General features: G+C 39.9%; 1 protein-coding gene and 1 long non-coding RNA gene across 2 annotated transcripts in view; one reads left to right on the plus strand and one right to left on the minus strand.

The window, feature by feature from the left end:
* Window positions 1-1,021: 1,021 nt before the first annotated feature.
* Window positions 1,022-19,261, plus strand: part of LOC135463660 (solute carrier organic anion transporter family member 4C1-like) — a 38,631-nt gene continuing 20,391 nt past the window's right edge. Inside the window, exon 1 of the mRNA XM_064741027.1 lies at window positions 1,022-1,326. The gene's annotated coding sequence lies outside the window, so the exon portion shown is untranslated. The remainder of the gene's footprint in view (window positions 1,327-19,261) is intronic.
* LOC135464138 (uncharacterized) lies at window positions 8,566-14,141 on the minus strand. The gene is made up of 3 exons (XR_010443634.1): window positions 13,405-14,141; window positions 12,581-12,642; window positions 8,566-9,723 (listed from the first exon to the last, which is right to left on the minus strand). It is a non-coding gene; the product is annotated as an uncharacterized LOC135464138 (long non-coding RNA).

Consider the following 19,261-nt stretch of genomic DNA (forward strand, 5'->3'; position numbering starts at 1 on the left):
CTTATAAGTGAAGCATTCTTGAATACGGCATAAAACACCAATAAAATGAATAAATAAGTAAATATATGAATTAAATTGATCGGTGTGATTGGAAAAAAAACAACAAGCTTTGGTAATGAAGCTTCTTTGGTTGATTTCCTCGTGGGACATGCGCCATAGTGGTGGAATGCAAGAGGTCTTCGATGACCTGCATGTAAGATCACATGAGTGAGTCTTGAAAATTCTGGGAATGAGTAAGAGCCCACGTCCTGAAAGTTTATCACCTAACCACGCGGTAAGGATAGATTCCCGGAAAACGTTAGATTTATTTATTTATTTATTCGATTGTTGTTTTAACGCCATGCATACTCTTTTGGTAAGTTACTCACGAGCTTTCTTACATGTCACGTACAGATACTTCACACCATACTGGTGGGAATCACACCAGTGGTCTTCAGCCAAAGGTTAAAGTTTGCAAACGGCCACACGAGCGTCGTCGACTGCTTATATTGGCACCATGACCCCACGAACAGTGACAGCGGAGGAATTTACATATTCCCTGTCTATGGTTGGGCTTGAACTAGCATCCATATGACCACGAACAAATACGTGAGTCCGACTTGTGAAATACCAACGAAATAATGTAAATATATGTTTTAGTGCTGCATTAGGCCAACTCATAGAAATTCACGAAACATCGCAATTTTTCAGTTGTTCTGTGCAAAAATTAACTATGTAAAACTTTCATCCGTTTCAAAAGTAACATTCGTCTAAAATCTTCGGCAAAATTCGGCTTAGGCCTACCTCTAAATATACAGGTTGTAGGTGCGGTTGTTAAACCTTACCTCCGTTTCAATAATGCATTTTTCTTCAATGATGCAAACTACATCCTACCTAAATAGGTTACACGCGGGGTTGCATTGTACAAAGCTCGAGGACACCTATTGTGTTTTCACTCTCCATGTTCCGGGGCCGTCTCGGCGTACACGCTAAACCCTTGTACAACGACTGGCATGAGCGTGTGTGACAGCTATATCGGCATGAACGTCATGTCGACACGGTGTTGGCGTAACCTCCGCGCAATAACAGATAGTATCTTACAGGTTCACTGTTCCGATTCTCCTCGTGCAATGTCTCGCTCCATAGCCCAGGCGTACCCGTGCACACTGACGTACTTACAAACAGGATAAATATTTACCGGCTTGTCAGTCGTACATGATATACCCTATGCTGTGAGAGCGATTTGGTGTTTGGCCTTTCAGTGGTAATTGATTGCTGTCTGACATTTTCGCCTGGATATATATTGCCTACACGTGTATGCAGCGCACCCCGCGGGCCCTCTAACAGGTAAGACTTGGCGTTATATACCTTTTGGAGTATTAGTAACGGGTTTTTGATGTTGTTATTTAGGTAGATGTGAATATACCGTTCCGTATGCTCAAGTGTATCGTTCACGTCTGGGTAAACACATCTTACAGCTGGACTGAGCTAACAACCGCCTATCGCATTTAATGATATGGAGCTATACCCTACAAAATATATACTGCCTGCATACATGTATTATCAGATAACACGAGAAGGTCGAACTCTGTGAAATGCGATAACAACACATCATTTTGAATAATTCTGAGACCTTTTAATAAATTGAAATGGACATCATTATTTTATTTTGCTTGATACTCCTCACGTAATGGTGGTACAGGGGGCTGCCTCTGTTGCTGCGTACACTATTAAAGCATATACATGAACAGTTAATCTAGGATAAAACTGAGGTAAAATTGACAAGAGATGGCATTTCGCCGGTTACTTCTAACCATTTGTCAGATACATGTCAGCAAATTGTCGTTGCTGCCCTGGTTTCACTCCTCACTCTTTTCACTCCTCACTCTTTTGGCTCCTCACTCTTTTCGCATACATGAGCAGTTAGAAAAATCCCCAACTGATGAAATCTGATAAGCGGCCGGATTTTACCGGTGACGTGTGACCATTTGCCAAGTATCACACCGTCTTCGATGGTTTTACTCTCCATATATTGTTGTGTTCTACATCACTCGCATATTGGAATGTATTCAAATGTGGAGATAGGTACCATATAAATATACCTCTGTGATTTAGCCGTGTGCGTATCTGCAGATAACCTGAGCACGTCAGACTTCATTATCGTGAATTTTCTTTACTGCATTGCGGCCAGTGTACAACATGTGTGGAATTCGTTCACGTTTGATGTTTCGGATTCTCCTGACTAACATGTACATAAGCAAAAACCCATGTATGTGGGAATTCTGTTTGTGTTGTAGTTACTTACTTTGAATAGTCTGAGACAAATTTGACATTTGAAGTATATGGCAGAGGAATGTGTAATGTTATCTCAGGGATGTGATGCGCAAGAGCAGTATATATACCTTTGTACGCTCATGACACCCGCGTCCTATCTCGTCATACTCGTCGAGTTATAGTCGTTGTAGGTTTGGAAAAATTTTGAAAAAAAATAATTACATATATCATTACATATATGAAGTTGCATATATCAGTTAGTGTGTTTGGGTGTAGTGGTACTTAAATGTCAAGGGTCATTCCGTATTCACACGCGTTATCTTATAACCCTCGCCCCCTGCCAATTTGAGTGTTGCTAGATGATATGTTAACTTTAGCATTACAGACACAAAGGAAACATTTGACCTTAAAATTTCTATAAATTGTTACAATTTTATTTATTGGTTTGGTTTTATATGAAATCAAGAATTTCTCACCTATATATACCGGTATATACGATGACGGAGAGGCTTTATAGAATTCTTTGCTGGGTGGTTTGTAGTGCATGTTGTTTTGGGAATTGACCATGCGGTTATTTACCAGAAACACCCATTTTGGTTGCCGGCTGGTTTTCGAATGTCTGTTTTGACGCCTAGATTTAGAGTGATAATATTGGGTAGGGCACATGCAGGTATTTGACGCTTTTGACAGTTCTTTGTCAACCCGTATGTCATTATTCGTGCATGAGGAGTGTTCACGTTTATTCATGTGATAACCCGGATGTACCGGCTGAATAACTTCTGAATATGAGCACACTCATTGCCCTATACAGGGCGTGATTTGCCTTTCTGCTTATGTCGTAAATTTAACAACCACCATTTCTGACAGGAACAAAAATTCATCCTTCACATGAAAACGTTTTTTTTTTCAGCTTTCGATAGCTTTTTGTCGCCATGATAACCTCAGGGGTGGGTAATATTCTTCATTTTTTTGTGGAAAATGTGCGTTCTAATAATATTGTGTAGAATTTGGGGTAAATGGAAACACATAGCCTAAACACAGAGAATTAACAGAAATAAAAAAAGTTGAGGCCTTTTAGACATAACTTCCTGCTTCATCACCGTGATTTCAGGGACCCTGGCGTTATTTAAGATTTCTGTCCAAACCTTATTAATGATGGCATGGGTGGAAAGCGGGCTTATAGACCAGAGCATGCCGCACTCCTCAGTAACTCACGCTCCATCACATGTGAACCGCTTGTGTGAATATGCTTGTACACGTGTGTATAGGTTTGTGTAACTAGTCAACGACTTGCCCCAAATCCACCTGTTTACATTGGACGTTGATACAAGTCCATGGCCACTGTAAAAAGTGCCTGTATGTAATGTAGACCTTGTAAGAAAAAAAGTTCGCAGACCGGTTTCAGTAACGGAGAATAATCCTGAAGTGACTTCTTCCAGTGTGCTGTAACTGTACTATTTCATTCTCCAACTAGTTTAGTGAGGAACGTGTTTATTCGTCTTTCGTGAAAAAAAAAAAAACGGAAATCCGTTATATACCCCACGTATTCAGTAGGACATAATTCGCTGAGTTCAACAAATAGGGATATCTGATAGCGGTCATTTTGAAAAATTACACGGTGGAGCCAGCGACAGTTGTATTCGAACACGTGGCCTAACTGGAAGCTAGAATACAGTCGTTTGCCTCCGTGCCCGAGGGGGTTAGCACACCAACACGGCGCAATGGCCTAGGAGCGCCCCCCCCCCCCCACCACCACCAATGTGGTGGCTGTGAGTTCAAGTGCAGCAAATCAAATAAATAAATAAATTTGGAAAACCGGGGTGAAAAACAAAATGGAAACGAAGGCTGTATCGATCTGCGTATTTCTGAACCGGGCATACGACTGTGGCGGCGTTACATTAGGATTATTTACTATTTAACTAAGCGCCACTGATTTTCATGCTTTTGGTTAAGGACAACTTTTACTATCAATTTAAAAACTGATTAATTTTACACGAATACAACATTCCGTGCGTCTTTCCGGCTTCACTGAAAACTGTCGACCGCTTTATTCTCTCTACATGCATGTTTACGTCCTAATTTCTTATATACAAGCGTAACTCTTGATTCGGTGATTTGTTTTGAATGAAATTTAATTTGTTAGTTCTTTTGGTGCCTATTGGCTCGAGGCGTGGCTTATGGTTGACGGCTTATATACGAATGTCTGATAGTTAAAATGTTTAAGTTATTCAAAGAGTGTACGCGGTATGGAATTCAAAGAAAAACTTATTAAATCGCTGTTCTACACAAATTCTGGATTTGTTAATGTTTTGTTTTTTGGAATAGCTTAAAAATATTTTCCCTTTTGCGACATAATCAATGGAGTACAGTTTTCCTCCCGCGGTGGGAACTCTGGTCCAAGCTGGACTTGCCGCTCTTCTCCTGTAATACATGGGAGTTCTACGTTACCAGTTTACTAACAAATCGTCAGGGCAAAAAAATGTGTGAGCAAAGAGGGAAGCTTAGGCATTGATTCGATGATGATTAAAAGTTATAATCTGGGCACCAGTTTACACATGGAATCAGGTAAGGGTAATGATAGACCCAAATGTCTTGTGTAATCGTTAGGTTGCTCATTCACATATCACTTGTCAACTGAGAACAAAATGGAGTTCAAAAATTGATTATCGCCAGGCTCATTTCCGACACTGGGCCCATTTCCGACATGTCCATTAACACCTCTCAACTCCTCCAATACGTTCGCAGCTAGTGCAGTGATATAAATGAGGGCGGCTTATTATTTGCAAAAGTGAACCTGAAGATGTAATTAATCTTTTAGCGATGTCTGAAAGCAAAACACCAGAACAATCAATACAATAATGAACTGAAGTCAATGCTTGCTTTTATAGCCCAGCCACGATGCTCATCTCGGAATGTGTGATTTATTTAATCAGTTAAGTGATATTTAACGGACTACTCCTTAATTTCTACTTGTAAATACGGCGGCGATCAGCGTAACGTTGGCGGACTATAAAATCGGTTTACCTAGAATAAACCACTGTCTTCGATAAATACATGACAAGCCTCCTGACTTTGTAGCTTCAGTCGAAACAGCGAGAGCTAGATTCGAGCCCACGACCTGACTGATCAAAAGGCTTGAAAGTCTACGGCAAAAACCAGCCCTTCAGTTCGACTGAGCCAGCAAGCGTCCATTGTCAATCTTCAAATGCCGTGTGGTAGTGAAATTCCAATGAGATCAATAAATAATTAAACAGGGGAGGAGGGTTAAGAAGTTGTGGTAAAGTTGTGTATTTTCACTTTTCTAATGACCTTCGTTCTAATTTGACAGATCGGCTGTCAAAATGGTGACCTTAAAATGCAGACTAGCGTTCCTTAAAAACATCACTGGTCGTCCAAAAATATCAATGTCACAGGTGGAAAACCTTGTTAGAAACTTGCCAAAGGTCGTTTTTTTACGCTGGGGGGCTTCTGGTTTTCTCCACTCATGAAACTGGACGCCATACTATAAGTGAAACAATCTTATGGCGTTACACAACAATCAATCAAATGAATCCAATCCCGTTCTTTTAACGAACATTTTGCTTACGTTTGCCAGATGTGGCCGGTCATTTACCTCTGTTGTAATACTGACATGTGTTGCACGGAACAGTTAGTTTATAACGTATTCAGTTGCCTAGCCTAAAGCCTGTGTCGAGCACAGGCATCGCTACATATAACCCTGCACAACAGCTGTTGGCATCACACAGGGGAAATTACTTGCTGATTGCAGTCTCTACGTTTGTAAACATTTGGAGATTTTATTACAAATATAGAGCTATGGCTAGCCACACGCGCGGGTGTTCATTTCTCTTACCACCCATTTGATATCAGATGTAACGCGAGAGAGTAAAGGTTTTGCGAGGCTTTTTTTCTGTTCGTCTATGAACTAATGCATTTTCGCTTGCTTGGTTAAGCCATAGACAAAACTGGCACGAACAAGCACTGAGTGTTATAAATGTATTCAGTGATAGCAATATCCGTATAGCGCTTAAACTGATTGGCGAGAATAGACTAAATCATTAATTGGGGTAGAAGAGGATGCGTTCGTAATCGATGTTAACACCTACTGCATTTGTAAATATCCTACGTAGGCTTAATGCATGCTATAAGGAAATACGATTCCACACTAATTGCTCGAACATTCGAGGTGCAAATTCAAAACCCGGTATTGGACAAGAAATTTGTAAATCTTCCCGCTGGCGCTGTTCGTGACAATAAGGGGTCGATGAGTCTTGTGTGGCGGAAGGCGCTGTCAAGCGCTTCTTAGTTGACGACCACTATTGTTCTACCACATTACGTACAACTTTACGTCACATGTGGTTCGTTAAAGCTCGTCAGTAAATAGATCATTCAGTTACCCAGGGCAACCGGATTTCCTCCATTCGCAAGTTTGTCATTGCATAAGTCTAAAAGCCTGGAGTATGAGGAAATATAATTTCAGTTAAGAAACATGTTCTAAAGAAGTTGGATTCTCAGTTACGGTATACTTGATAAAACACTTTTTTGTTACCGGAAGGTGGACGTTATTTTTTTAGTAGAACCCTAACTGGTTCTGTTAAGAAATCATAAAGGCATACACCCGTTGTGCGATCCAATGGCAGGAAGTTTTATTGGTTCTATCTGGCACCTTATTTTCTTAGGGTGTAACCTCGTAGACACCACACAGCCGCTTTTCCCTTGCAAACGTTTGTAAACCACCTTCATGAACCACAGTGTGACAGCATAGTTTCTATTTGCTTGGTGGAAAGTACAATCAGTCTAATTTGACAGATCGGCTGATTTGTCCATGTGTTTCACTTTATACCTCCAAATATATTATTGATAACAATAGCCGTTCTGCCAACGTTGGCTCATCTGAACAATTGATTTATTTATGATATCAAACACAGTGAGTGTAAACACGACAGTGTATGGTAGATATGAGGTGTTTCAAGCAAATTGCAGCAATGACGTTCATATTTTCAGTCTTGTTATTTATGTGAAGCTGAAATCATTCGATTATTCATTAATAGTGAAATTTAACACTGTCATTGTCGGGGGAAAACATTTGTTACGGTACTTTTGCTTCATTAATTATACAGGGATTGTTGCATTGATTATACTGGGATTGCTGCATTGATTATACAGGGATTGCTGTATTAATTTTACAGGGATTGCTGCATTGATATTTGCGCCACACGTTATTTTCTAGTATTTGCTTGATTTACAAGAAAATATTGATTTCATGAAGGTTGAAATAGTGACACACGAGACATTTCAAATAGCTGGTCTGCACGGTGTCACTGTACTGTGTCCGTGAGAAACGTCATGTCAGATGTCAGTGTACTATGGCGGTGATGTCATGCCTGTTGTCGGTGTACCATGGCCGTAAGAGATGTCATCTCTAGTGTCAGTATATACTGTGACCGGGAGAAACGTCATGCGTGGTGTCAGTACACGGTGGTCAAGGGAGACATCATGTCTGGTGTCAGTATACTATGGCCGTAAGAGACGTCATGTCTGGCGTCAGTATACTGTTGGCGGTAAGAGACGTCATTTCCAGTGTCAGTATACTGTGGCGTTGAAAGACGTCATGTCTGACATCAGCATACTGTGGCGGTAAGAGACGTCATCTGTAGTGTCAGTATACTGAGGCTGTAAGAGACGTCATGTCCGGTATCAATATACTATGGCGGTGAGAGACGTCAAGTCCGGTGTCAGCATTCCGTGTCCATGAGAGACGTGTCTGGTGTCAGTATATCGTGGACATGAGAGGCGTCTTGTCTGGTGTCAGTATACTGTGGGAGCGAGAGACGCCATGTCTGGTTTTCACTATACTGTGGGAGAGAGAGACGCCTGTGGCAAGCTACTAGTGAACTTCACTAGTGACGTATACGTATACTCACCATATTGGTCGAAGGCAAGTCTACAAATCTACCAAGGCATCTACAAATTTCCTGTCCAAGACCGGGTTTGAACCCGAGGCTAGTGTGACCAAAACACGATATGTCTACCTAGATGTCTAACAGGGATTTCAAATGGGCATTTACATACTCTCTTCTTTCGTGGTCAAAATGCCAAATCGAAAAACGAGGCCTTAACATGCTTCTTTATTATTTTTTTCTTTTGGTCGGAGGGGGGAAGGGGGGGGGGAAATAGAAGGCGAAACAGTTTATTGTAGGTTAGGTACACATATTTTGACCTGCACGAATGAGTTCATAAATAGCAGTCGTGTTGCAAATAATAAAAACATAACTCATTACGTAACTGAATCGGTGCAAAGCCCTACCGGTTTGCTTCAAGCTTTGGCTGTAACAATTATTTATTTATCTATTTATTTTGTGTTTTACGCTGAAACTATTAAAGGATCGATCTTGTCAAAATGTGTTTTATTACACATATAAAAGGTAAGCAGATATATCTACACAAGCCTTTATTTTAACCCTAATAACCCCACGCAGTTTCTTTATACATTTACAAAATGCGAAGGATCTACTTTCGTGTTTTAGGGGTCGGCTGTTTATTTTTCTTTTCTCTCCTTGCTTGTATTTTTCCCTGCCTTTTCTGTCCTTTATTGTGTCCTGTGGTGTACTTTCCTTTCCATTCCATTCCTTTTTTATCATTTTCTTTATATATCCAACCTTACCTTTAAGTCCATATCCTTTCCTTTCTAATCACTTTCTGTCCCATTCCTTTCCTTCCATTTCCTTAGTATCTATTCCCTAAGTACCCTTTCCTTCCGTTCCCTTAGCACCCTTTCCTTCAAATTCCCTTCGTACCCTTTCCTTCAATTCCCTTAGTATCTTTTCCTTCCATTCCTTAGTATCCTTTCCATTTATTTCCTTAGTATCCTTTCCTTTTATTTCCTTAGTATCCTTTCCTTTTATTTCCTTAGTATTCTTTCCTTTCATTTCCTTAGTATCCATTCCGTTCTTGTGTTGCCATATTCCTTTGTCTTTCAGTAATCGGATCTTCCAAGTTTGTTATGTCACGTACGTAACTATTCAATGGACGGAAGCTTTGTTCCAAAGAGAATAAGTCTTCCGAATGAATGATCAGTGGCTTAGCAGGCACAACCTTCATACACACTACGCCTTGTGTCTGCACGTAAACAAAAGACATAGGACAGACGTTGATCGCTTCTAAATACTTCACCTATTAGTTCTTTTCACGATCAAAGGATTATATCTGCTTTTGTCAGTCAAGTCCTCAAGCTCGTTGTCATCTCGGTCCAGTGAAAACAAGCATTCGTGCGTTTACTGAGATGAATAACCATTGAATGAGAGCTTTAGCAGTCGGAAACAATGAATTTTGATTCACCCACGGGAAACATTGAATGAACTCGGGCTCTTCCAAGCTTGGCACGCTCAGTGAATCAATTGAATTTCCCTACGTGTGTTGGTTGAAATCTGTTTTTTCCATCTGAATAATTGCGGATGTACATGCTTGTAGCTGGAAAAAAGAGAAAAAAAATCTTACATACATTGAAATTATATGAATTCATGGATAAATAATTTCAATAGTAAATAAACTGATGCATAAACTGAATGACGCAAATGTAAAAGTAAAATGACCAGAGTCGGGATTGGACTCAAGTCCAACGTTTCCGAGACGGACATTAAAAGATCACATACACACACAATATTGCGGTTTTGGAAATCTTTGGAAATCTTACTGTTAGAAACTGTCTGTCCTTTCCGAGTAACGTTTCGGTTTTCTTTTATTTGATTTCACTTCAATAAAATTATATATGCAGCATGTGCAGTTTTTATCGAACATTTTATTGAACATATACTTATTCTCAGTGCAACTTTCAGCCTCACTCTAATACAGTTATACTTATTCTCAGTGCAACTTTCAGCCTCACTCTAATACAGTTATACTTATTCTCAGTGCAACTTTCAGCCTCACTCTAATACAGTTATACTTATTCTCAGTGCAACTTTCAGCATCACTCTAATACAGTTATACTTATTCTCAGTGCAACTTTCAGCTTCACTGTAATACAGTTAAACTTTCTCTCAGTGCAACTTTCAGCCTCACTCTAATACAGTTATACTTATTCTCAGTGCAACTTTCAGCCTAACTCTAATACAGTTATACTTATTCTCAGTGCAACTTTCAGCATCACTCTAATACAGTTAAACTTTCTCTCAGTGCAACTTTCAGCTTCACTTCAAAACAACTAATAATTATATAAATGCTCAGTACAGATTTCATCGAAAATCTTTCAGCTTCTCCGGCCGTACGTGGGAAAGTCTTCCAGCAGCCAACGGATGGTCGTGGGTTTCGTCCGGGCTCTCCCCGTTTTTTTCCCACCGTAATGCTGGAAACAACATCATTTGTGACGAACGTCGTGCTTATTGTGTATTCGGGACCTCCGTGGTTCAGTTGGTTAGCGCGCTAGCGAAGCGTAATGACCCAGGAGCCTCCCACCAATGGAGTCGCTGTAAGTTCAAGTCCACCTCATGCTGGCTTCTTCTCCGGCCGTACGTGGGAAGGTCTCTCAGCAACCTGCGGATGGTCGTAGGTTTCCTCCCACCATAATGCTTGACGCCGTCGTATAAGTGAAATATTCTTGAGTACGGCGTAAAACACCAATCAAATAAATAAATCAAATATTGTGTATTCCTGTCTGATCCACGTTGAACAGTCGACGATACCAGTACTTATGCAAATAAGTGTAGCCTCTACAAGAGTAATGCAAAATTGTTGTTCTAAGCGAAACAAGGCAAATATATTAAACAGATTACCTAAATTGTTGAATGAAGCCGTGGGTATGTCAATTGATGATATCAGTGTTATGGTGCCCAAATCATGTGATACAATTGTTGTATATGTTCATCTCGTATCCCAATCATATGATGCAGTTATTGTATATGTTCCCCTCGTTTCCCAATCATGTGATATGATTGTTGTTTACGTTCCTCTCGCGTCTTGGCCATGTGATACGATTGTTGTATACGTTTCTCTCGCGTCTCGGTCATGTGATACGATTGTTGTTATGTTCCTCTCGTGTCCTAATGATGTGATACGATTGTTATATATGTTCCTCTCGTTTCCCAATCATGTGATACGATTGTTGTATTTGTTTCTCTCGCGTTCCAGTCATGTAATACGATTGTTGTGTATGTTCCTCTCGTGTCTCAGTGATGTGATACGATTGTTGTAAATGTTCCTCTCGTATCCCAATCATGTGATACCATATATTTCCTCTCATCCCCCAATCATGTGATACGATTGTTGTATATGTTCCTCTCGTGCCCCAGTTATGTGATATACGATTGTTATATATATTCCTCTCGTGTCCCAGTCATGTGATATTATTCTTATATATGTTCCTCTCGTCTCTCAATCATGTGATACGATTGTTATATATGTCCCTTTTGTATCCCAGTCATGTGATAGTATTGTTGAATACTTTCCTCTCCTGTCTCAATCAGGTGATATATACGATTGTTATGGGTGTTCCTCGCGTGTCCGATTCATGTGATACGATTGTTATATATGTTCCTCTCGTGTCCCAATCATGTGATACGATTGTTGTATTTGTTTCTCTCGCGTTCCAGTCATGTAATACGATTGTTGTGTATGTTCCTCTCGTGTCCCAATCATGTGGTACGATTGTTGTATACGTTCGTGTCCTAATCATATGATACGATTGCTATATATGTTCCTTTCGTGTCCCAGTCACGTAATACGATGGTTGTATATGTACCTCTCGTGTCCCAGTCATGTGGTGCGATTGTTGAATATGTTCCTCTCGTGTCCCAGTCATGAAATACGATTGTTTTATATGTTCCTTTCGTGTCCCAGACATGTGATACGATTCTTAGGTGTGTTCCTCTCGTGTCACCCCTGTTCACGTTAGAGTAAGTAAATGAATGCATGGCTGTTAAATAAAGACTACACATATATCGTTCGAATGAGAGACAAAATTACCCACCCATCGGCAAATTCCCGCCACACTGATCTTTGGCGCGTACAATATTTACTGTAGTCATACTTTATTCTGTAAAATTCTATTTATTATTGATATTAATGGTTTTTTCTGAATATAAAAGTAAATGTGAGTCAAATGCAAATGTATCTCGTCGTGCATGTTAGGCTCCCCTACAACAAAAGATGTTTTCGAAAGCAATAGCATTATTCTTAGTGCATGCATGCATGTGAGAAATTATTCGCAGATTGTTTTGTTAAAGGTCATGCTGATATTTCACGGTTATACAAATAATGAATAAACTTGCGCAGATTTACACACATACGCCTCTTACTTCCAGATATTTATACTGTGCATGCATACATTTACCTGTTTCCGTTATATAGCTGTGTGTACACCAAGATTGCTCTCGCACACGCCGGCGAGATTTCCTGTAAATAGAAAATGACGTCACGCTAAGAACTTATCGTTACACGCGTACTCGGGGTGACTTCTGTGCGGTAGGCTGGCCTCGGAGTTTGACTGCACTTCATTTTCCATTTGCTTTACATGTTAACGTTCAGTGCGACTGAGCAGTCCCTACATCTGCGAGACCCAAAACTGTGTAGCTTTTTGATAACCATCGTGTAAGCAATACACACTAAAATAAGTGTTTCGGTTAAACACATTTCTGTTACGGTTTTAGAAACACGCCCCTCCGATAAATACGTAAAAATGTTTATTTAAGTGAACATGTGACATGTGAAATATATGGTAATTGTCATATGTCTAAGATATAAACATGTGCGTTATAATGAATACGTTTACATGTTTATCGGCTTTACATTTAATATAACACACAACTTGTGGTGGCGAGATCTTCATATGTGCAATTTTATTCACTGGTCCCGTGAATAACCCTATGAACATAAACACAGAATGTGACATAAGTAATGTTACAAAGATATGTTCATTTCAAACATATGCAATACACAATTCGTGTAGATTAGAGAATAATGCATATTTAAGTATCTTTAGTCCAGAGAGATGGTTCATTAGTTATCATCGTATACACAGTAAACCCTTGGTAAAGAGTGCGCACCATTATATTTACTCAATGCAAACTACAAAGCCGAACACATCAAAGTATAACAATATTGTTGCAAACGATATGATAAAGAAATTATCAGACAAATCATGCTAAACTTAATTACCCCTGTTGACCAGGAACACACCAGGAGATACACGGTGTATCCAGCCCAGAATACCGTTACATCACAGTCAAAACATCTGTGTAAAGCAAAGTAACCATTAATTAGTACTAGAGACTAGAAATCCTAATCGGGCAAATTTGGTATGAATCACGACAGCTGAATTAACTGATATATCGAAGTCTGGTACAATTGTACGACAATTCAGTGAAACGTCGTCACGTAGCTGCATTGAAAACTACATGTGCAAATGTGGTAATACCACGTCATACCAAAATTCAGCATAGAACGAACCATTTATCTCGCTGAAAGCAACAGAAAAGTCGACAGAATGACATAACGTTATGATGCAGAAATAGGTAAATGACATTGAACATGTGGTGATCAACCATACAACTCGCGCACCGGTTTGAACTGTCCGCTAGCTGTAGCCATATTATTTGGTGGCAGCCATCTTATCTAGCACAAGCGAAACGTTGTCACACTAACTGTTATAAATTACCCACAAATGCAGCTTATTAGGACTATATATAAACGCTAACGAACACTAACTAAAGCTCATTATTACATGGTCAGAATCATGTAAGCAATATGGTTTCTAGGTATCGCTTAGAACTCGGCAGTAAAATTACATAAAGCGCTCCTGTCAGAATAGCTGCAGACGGTAGAGTGGCGAGGAGTGACGTCATACAAACAGCATCATAACATGACGTACCCCAAGCGCGTATCTGACCTGTACCGGGGGCGACCAGGGAAAGGGGATGTCCATTACATGGATGACGAGTATAAACAAAAAAACCCAAATGACCCTGTCACAATAAGCACAACAGGTCAAGCTTACTGGACTGTTTGTGTTTATTGTGTCTTTATGTAAACATCTGACATGCTTACTACAATATACACCAGGAAGCGTTCCTAACTGTAACAGAATGTGTTTAAAAACTAAACACTTGTTTTACTTAAAATTTCGAGAGACCATGATGGTCCAATGTTTTAGCTACATCCTCTCCGATATTATATGGGTGCGAAGTGTCAGCTTGACAACAACTTGTCACCCCTTTTCCGAGTGTATAAATTCGCCCAACTAATATCCTCCCCAGTACGTATATCGGGCTAACTTCAAAGCTCCCCCTACAAAATGACTCCCATGTATCAAAAGGCACGCAGAAAAATAGCGTAGAAATCAGGCCCCCCGCCAACCCCACCCAAAAAAAAAACATTCGAAAAATTAGTGGCTAAAAATCACTGAAACTCCATTTATCCGAATTAACAAGGAAATGCTAACTGAGATCTGTATCCCGTTAAACGTGTTTTCAGGAAGTGTGTTTTGTTTATATTGTAAATGTTACCCAAGCATTGGCCTTTCCTTTACTGTGCAGCACGATGTCGGGATACCCAGTTGTAAAGCCAGTGTTGGGTCAGTCCTGCATAAACCACTATTCTGCTGGTGGTCTAAGCATCCTGATCCTTTTGCATTGTTTTTAATGTGATTGTATGTTAAATTTGATGCCAACACAGCATTTGGAGTAATTCTAGACCAGCAGCGTCTAATTTAATTACAAAGAACATCACTACAATTTTTACATAATTCTGCTTAAGTCGTGGAGCTAAGGAGAGTGTGATTTGCTACTATTTATGCATTTGCATGAACACTTACAATAAAATCAGACTGAGGCCGTATTTCACCGGTTACGTGTGGCCATTTGGCAGCTACAACACTGTCGTCGCCACCCTGACTTATAGGGGGCCTTATTTCACCGGTTACGTGTGGCCATTTGGCAGCTACAACACTGTCGTCGCCACCCTGACTTATAGGGGGCCTTATTTCACCGGTTACTTGTGGCCATTTGGCAGCTACCAGACTGTCGTCGCCACTCTGACTTATAGGGGGCCTTATTTCACCGGTTACGTGTGACCATTTGGCAGCAACCACACTGTCGTGGCTACCCTGACTTATAGGGGGCCTTATTTCACCGGTTACGTGTGACCATTTGGCAGCTACCACACTGTCGTCGCCACTCTGACTTATAGGGGGCCTTATTTCACCGGTTACGTGTGACCATTTGGTAGCTACCACACTGTCGTCGCTACTCTGACTTATAGGGGGCCGTATTTCACCGGTTACGTGTGACCATTTGGCAGCTACCACACAGTCGTCGCTGCACTGGGTTTTCTCTCTGTGCTGTACGTCTTTATCATATTATGACTTTGAACTCGACATTTTCATTGAAATCTGTTAAATGATTTTCTTACATAACAACTCCGTCCTATAACGTCGTTATATACTATCGTTGTAGTATATTACGACGTTATTTGATGGTTTGTGCTTTGAACGTTGTTTTGGAAATTGGTCCTCAAATTACTAACCGGGTATGTCCATTGTGGTTGACGGCTGACATCATACAAATGCCTGTTATACGACACCTTGATATGCGATGCATATGTGTTTTAGTGAGGCAGCACAATCAATATGGCGGACCGTCCGTGAGTTTATAAGCTGAATAACTGTTTCCAGTCGGCATGATCGAGAATTCATGGCTGCGAGATAAACAAATTCACGTGACGGGTTAAAACATTAGGACCCTCGACCGTTCAGTTAAGTGAAAATCCGTGTATTTTACTCCACAGTTTGCGACATTTGATTCTTTACATCGGTTTGAAGACAGTTTCAACTCGAAAATTTAGAGAAATACATTTCAAGAAAATGGATTGGAGTTGAATTTTGGGCTGTCGTTGGAGACTGTAATGCTGTACCGTAGGCATGATTATCTGCTTTTCTTTATCCCACTTATGACACGTTATGCACATGCGTACTGAGACACCACTCAAAACAGACATCCGTCTTATTCAGTTTGTGTCTGTTATATGTGCCAGCTATGAAAAATGTCTCTCCGATGTCGTAAGACGAGTTACAAAACGAGCAAACATTCGCAATAGCTGCGACATTCTGCATATAAAGTCCATGTCGCCTTGCACGCAGGCCACTTCGTAAAGTGAATGGCTATAGTTATAAGATATATATAAAGGATGTCAAAAATCTAACCGATCGACAGACCGACGGACCAATCAACGGACCCTCACATACAGCTGTTTGTGGCAAAGTGCGTTTTGACTCGTCAAATTCAACTAGTCATAAACGTCTAAATAAACGTCTTCGTGACGCTGAACGATTGACTTCGCTCGTGAAGTCGTTTGAGAAGTCTATAACTCTCGTTGAAAGCCACTTGTCTTTCACGAATACGGTTAGAATACGTCTACGTCACTTGTGGGACTTTTCGTCAGTGCTATACCAAGGTCGGTGGTTTACGCAGTGTACTCCGGTTTCCTCTACTCAATGAACTGACCGCCATCGTGTATGTGAAAAATTCGTCAATAGCCTTAATCAACAATCATATGAATAAATAATTTCATGCAATTTTTAGCATTCTACAAATTTTACCGACTGCAAGTGTCGAATTCGTTTGAATGCGGCTTTAATAATTTATTTATTTATTTATTTATTTGATTGATGGCTTTAATAAATATAGAGAAGGTGTGGAAAGCATATAGCCTACGCTACAGGCTCCGGTTTCTCGAAACTTCTTAAGTTACTTTGTTTAAGGAAAAGTGTTTTGCTTAAGCAACGTAATACTATACTTGGGAAGCGTTTGACTAAGGTTTGGTCGAGAAACACTCCATCCTGGACTTCCTGGCTCCGACTCAAGCAATTAAGCAATTTACTGGTTTCGTGAAACCGGGCCCAGGTATTTAAAGCGAAACACTGTTATTGATTGAAAACTTCGCTACTTTAGCTACGTTCAAACGGTGCGATTTGTCCATCGAGTTCTCGATATTCGAAAAATTGAAGGAAAATATAACAAACGCTATCCCATACGATTCGCAGAATTCGACATAATCAACCCTATAACGCGACGTTTGAAAAGGATCTTGATCTAGTTCATGCTCAGGACACAAGGAGAGATAAAAATCTTTACAGTTAATGCTTTAAGTACACGCACCACAGCTGACTTGTTTCCACTGACGCATTCGTTAACCTGCTGGAAATGAGATCAAACGGCGCGGAAAAAAAGTAATTTGAAAAGAATTTGTACTGTTATCGCGACTTGATGATAGTTCAACTCTTTCTATGATAGACCAAGCCAATGTACATGCATGGTGAGGGTAATATGTTTACCTTCAATATACCGGCACCATTTTCTCAGCATTTCGTTTAATGTAACGTAGACAGTATCGTTTACGATTACAACCAATATAGGCTTTAGGTGAAGTTTTGTGAATGCTTTCTATGGCATCTGCGCGCCTACAGTATATATATAACGCGGTCAGTGCGCATAACACTAAATGTAGGTAACACTGAGTAAACGTAAAGCCGAGTGCAAATATAACGCTGAGTGCAAGTAACGCGGAGTACATGTCCAAGTAACGCTGACAGCACGTAACGTTATCTGCACGTAACACTGACATATATGACAGGTAAGTCTGAATGTCACACATGGAAAAATCCGTCAGTAACTTGCCAAAGGTCAGTTAGCGCATTCCACCTTTTTTCCCTTGTTTTCTCTACACATATGTCGTGAATGTTGTGTTGAACAACATTAAAATAACTAAACAAATCTAACGGTACTTTGATTGCCATAGTAATCACGTGCGCTTCATTAAAACCTGCCCCGTTTAGCAGCTTGTGAACTGAATTTCCCACTGACAGACGACATACACCTGTATACCGAACAAAGTAAATGAACTCGTTAACTCTCACAGGTATATGATATGCCCCTCTGTGAATGTAAAAGGTGTAAGACGGGTCAAGCGTGTACGAGAAGTTGTCAGATGACAGACATACCTGTAATTGATCATACCTTGATGCTCCCTGTAAAGGTGTTCTATTTTTGTCAGTAATGGTGTCATTATTATTATTATTATTTTGTAAAAAAATGATTGTATGATACATAATGACCGGCGTGAGTACAATATGATTGTATGGTACATAAAAACCCGCGAGTACAATATGATTGTATGGTACATAAAGACCGGCGTGAGTACAGTATGATTGTATGCTATATAAAGACCGGCGTGAGTACAATATGATTGTATTGTATATAATGACCGACGTGAATACAATATGATTGTATGGTACATAAAGACCGGCGTGAGTACAATATGATTATATAGTACATAAAGACCGGCGTGAGTACAATATGATTATACCTGAAGTACAGGAAATAAAATACATGTTTGGCTGAAACATATAAATACATGTTTAACATATGAACACATGTTCTGTGACTGCAACCTATGCATACATGTTGTTTGACTGGAACATATAAATACATGTTATTGATTGCCTGAAACATATGAGTACATCTTTGACTGGAACATCTAAATGCATGTTGTTTGACTGGAACATATAAATTTAAAGCGATAATCGTCCTGTAGGAGTATACATAATAAGTTTTTAACAGTTTTTTAAAAGTTCTGGAATGTATTTTCAATCCAGGTTAAATTACAAAAGAGATAACAAAAGGGCAATTATGTTTGAAAGCGGAGAATTCATTAAAGCGTAGTTTATCTGTCTACATATTATGCTCCAGAGCACACCGTCTTTGTGCCACTTATTTACGTCTCTATTTCATGTCCGCTATTAAAAAGCGTTTTGCTTTCAAAGCCCGAGGGTGACTTTCGTTTAGTTATCGTTAATGTTTTTTTTTTTCTTTAATTGTTGTATTTGATAATGCTTGTAGGTGCCGGAAATTCCTGCGTTGTCATCAAGCACAATGCATGCAGATTAACCCATAGTATTCAGAGGATTTAAAATTCAAGGAAGTGTTTGTTTCGCTCAAATCACTCGACCTCGATCTTAAAA

This window comes from Liolophura sinensis, chromosome 3, assembly GCF_032854445.1.
Source record: "Liolophura sinensis isolate JHLJ2023 chromosome 3, CUHK_Ljap_v2, whole genome shotgun sequence".
In the NCBI taxonomy this organism is placed as follows: Eukaryota; Metazoa; Mollusca; class Polyplacophora; order Chitonida; family Chitonidae; genus Liolophura; species Liolophura sinensis.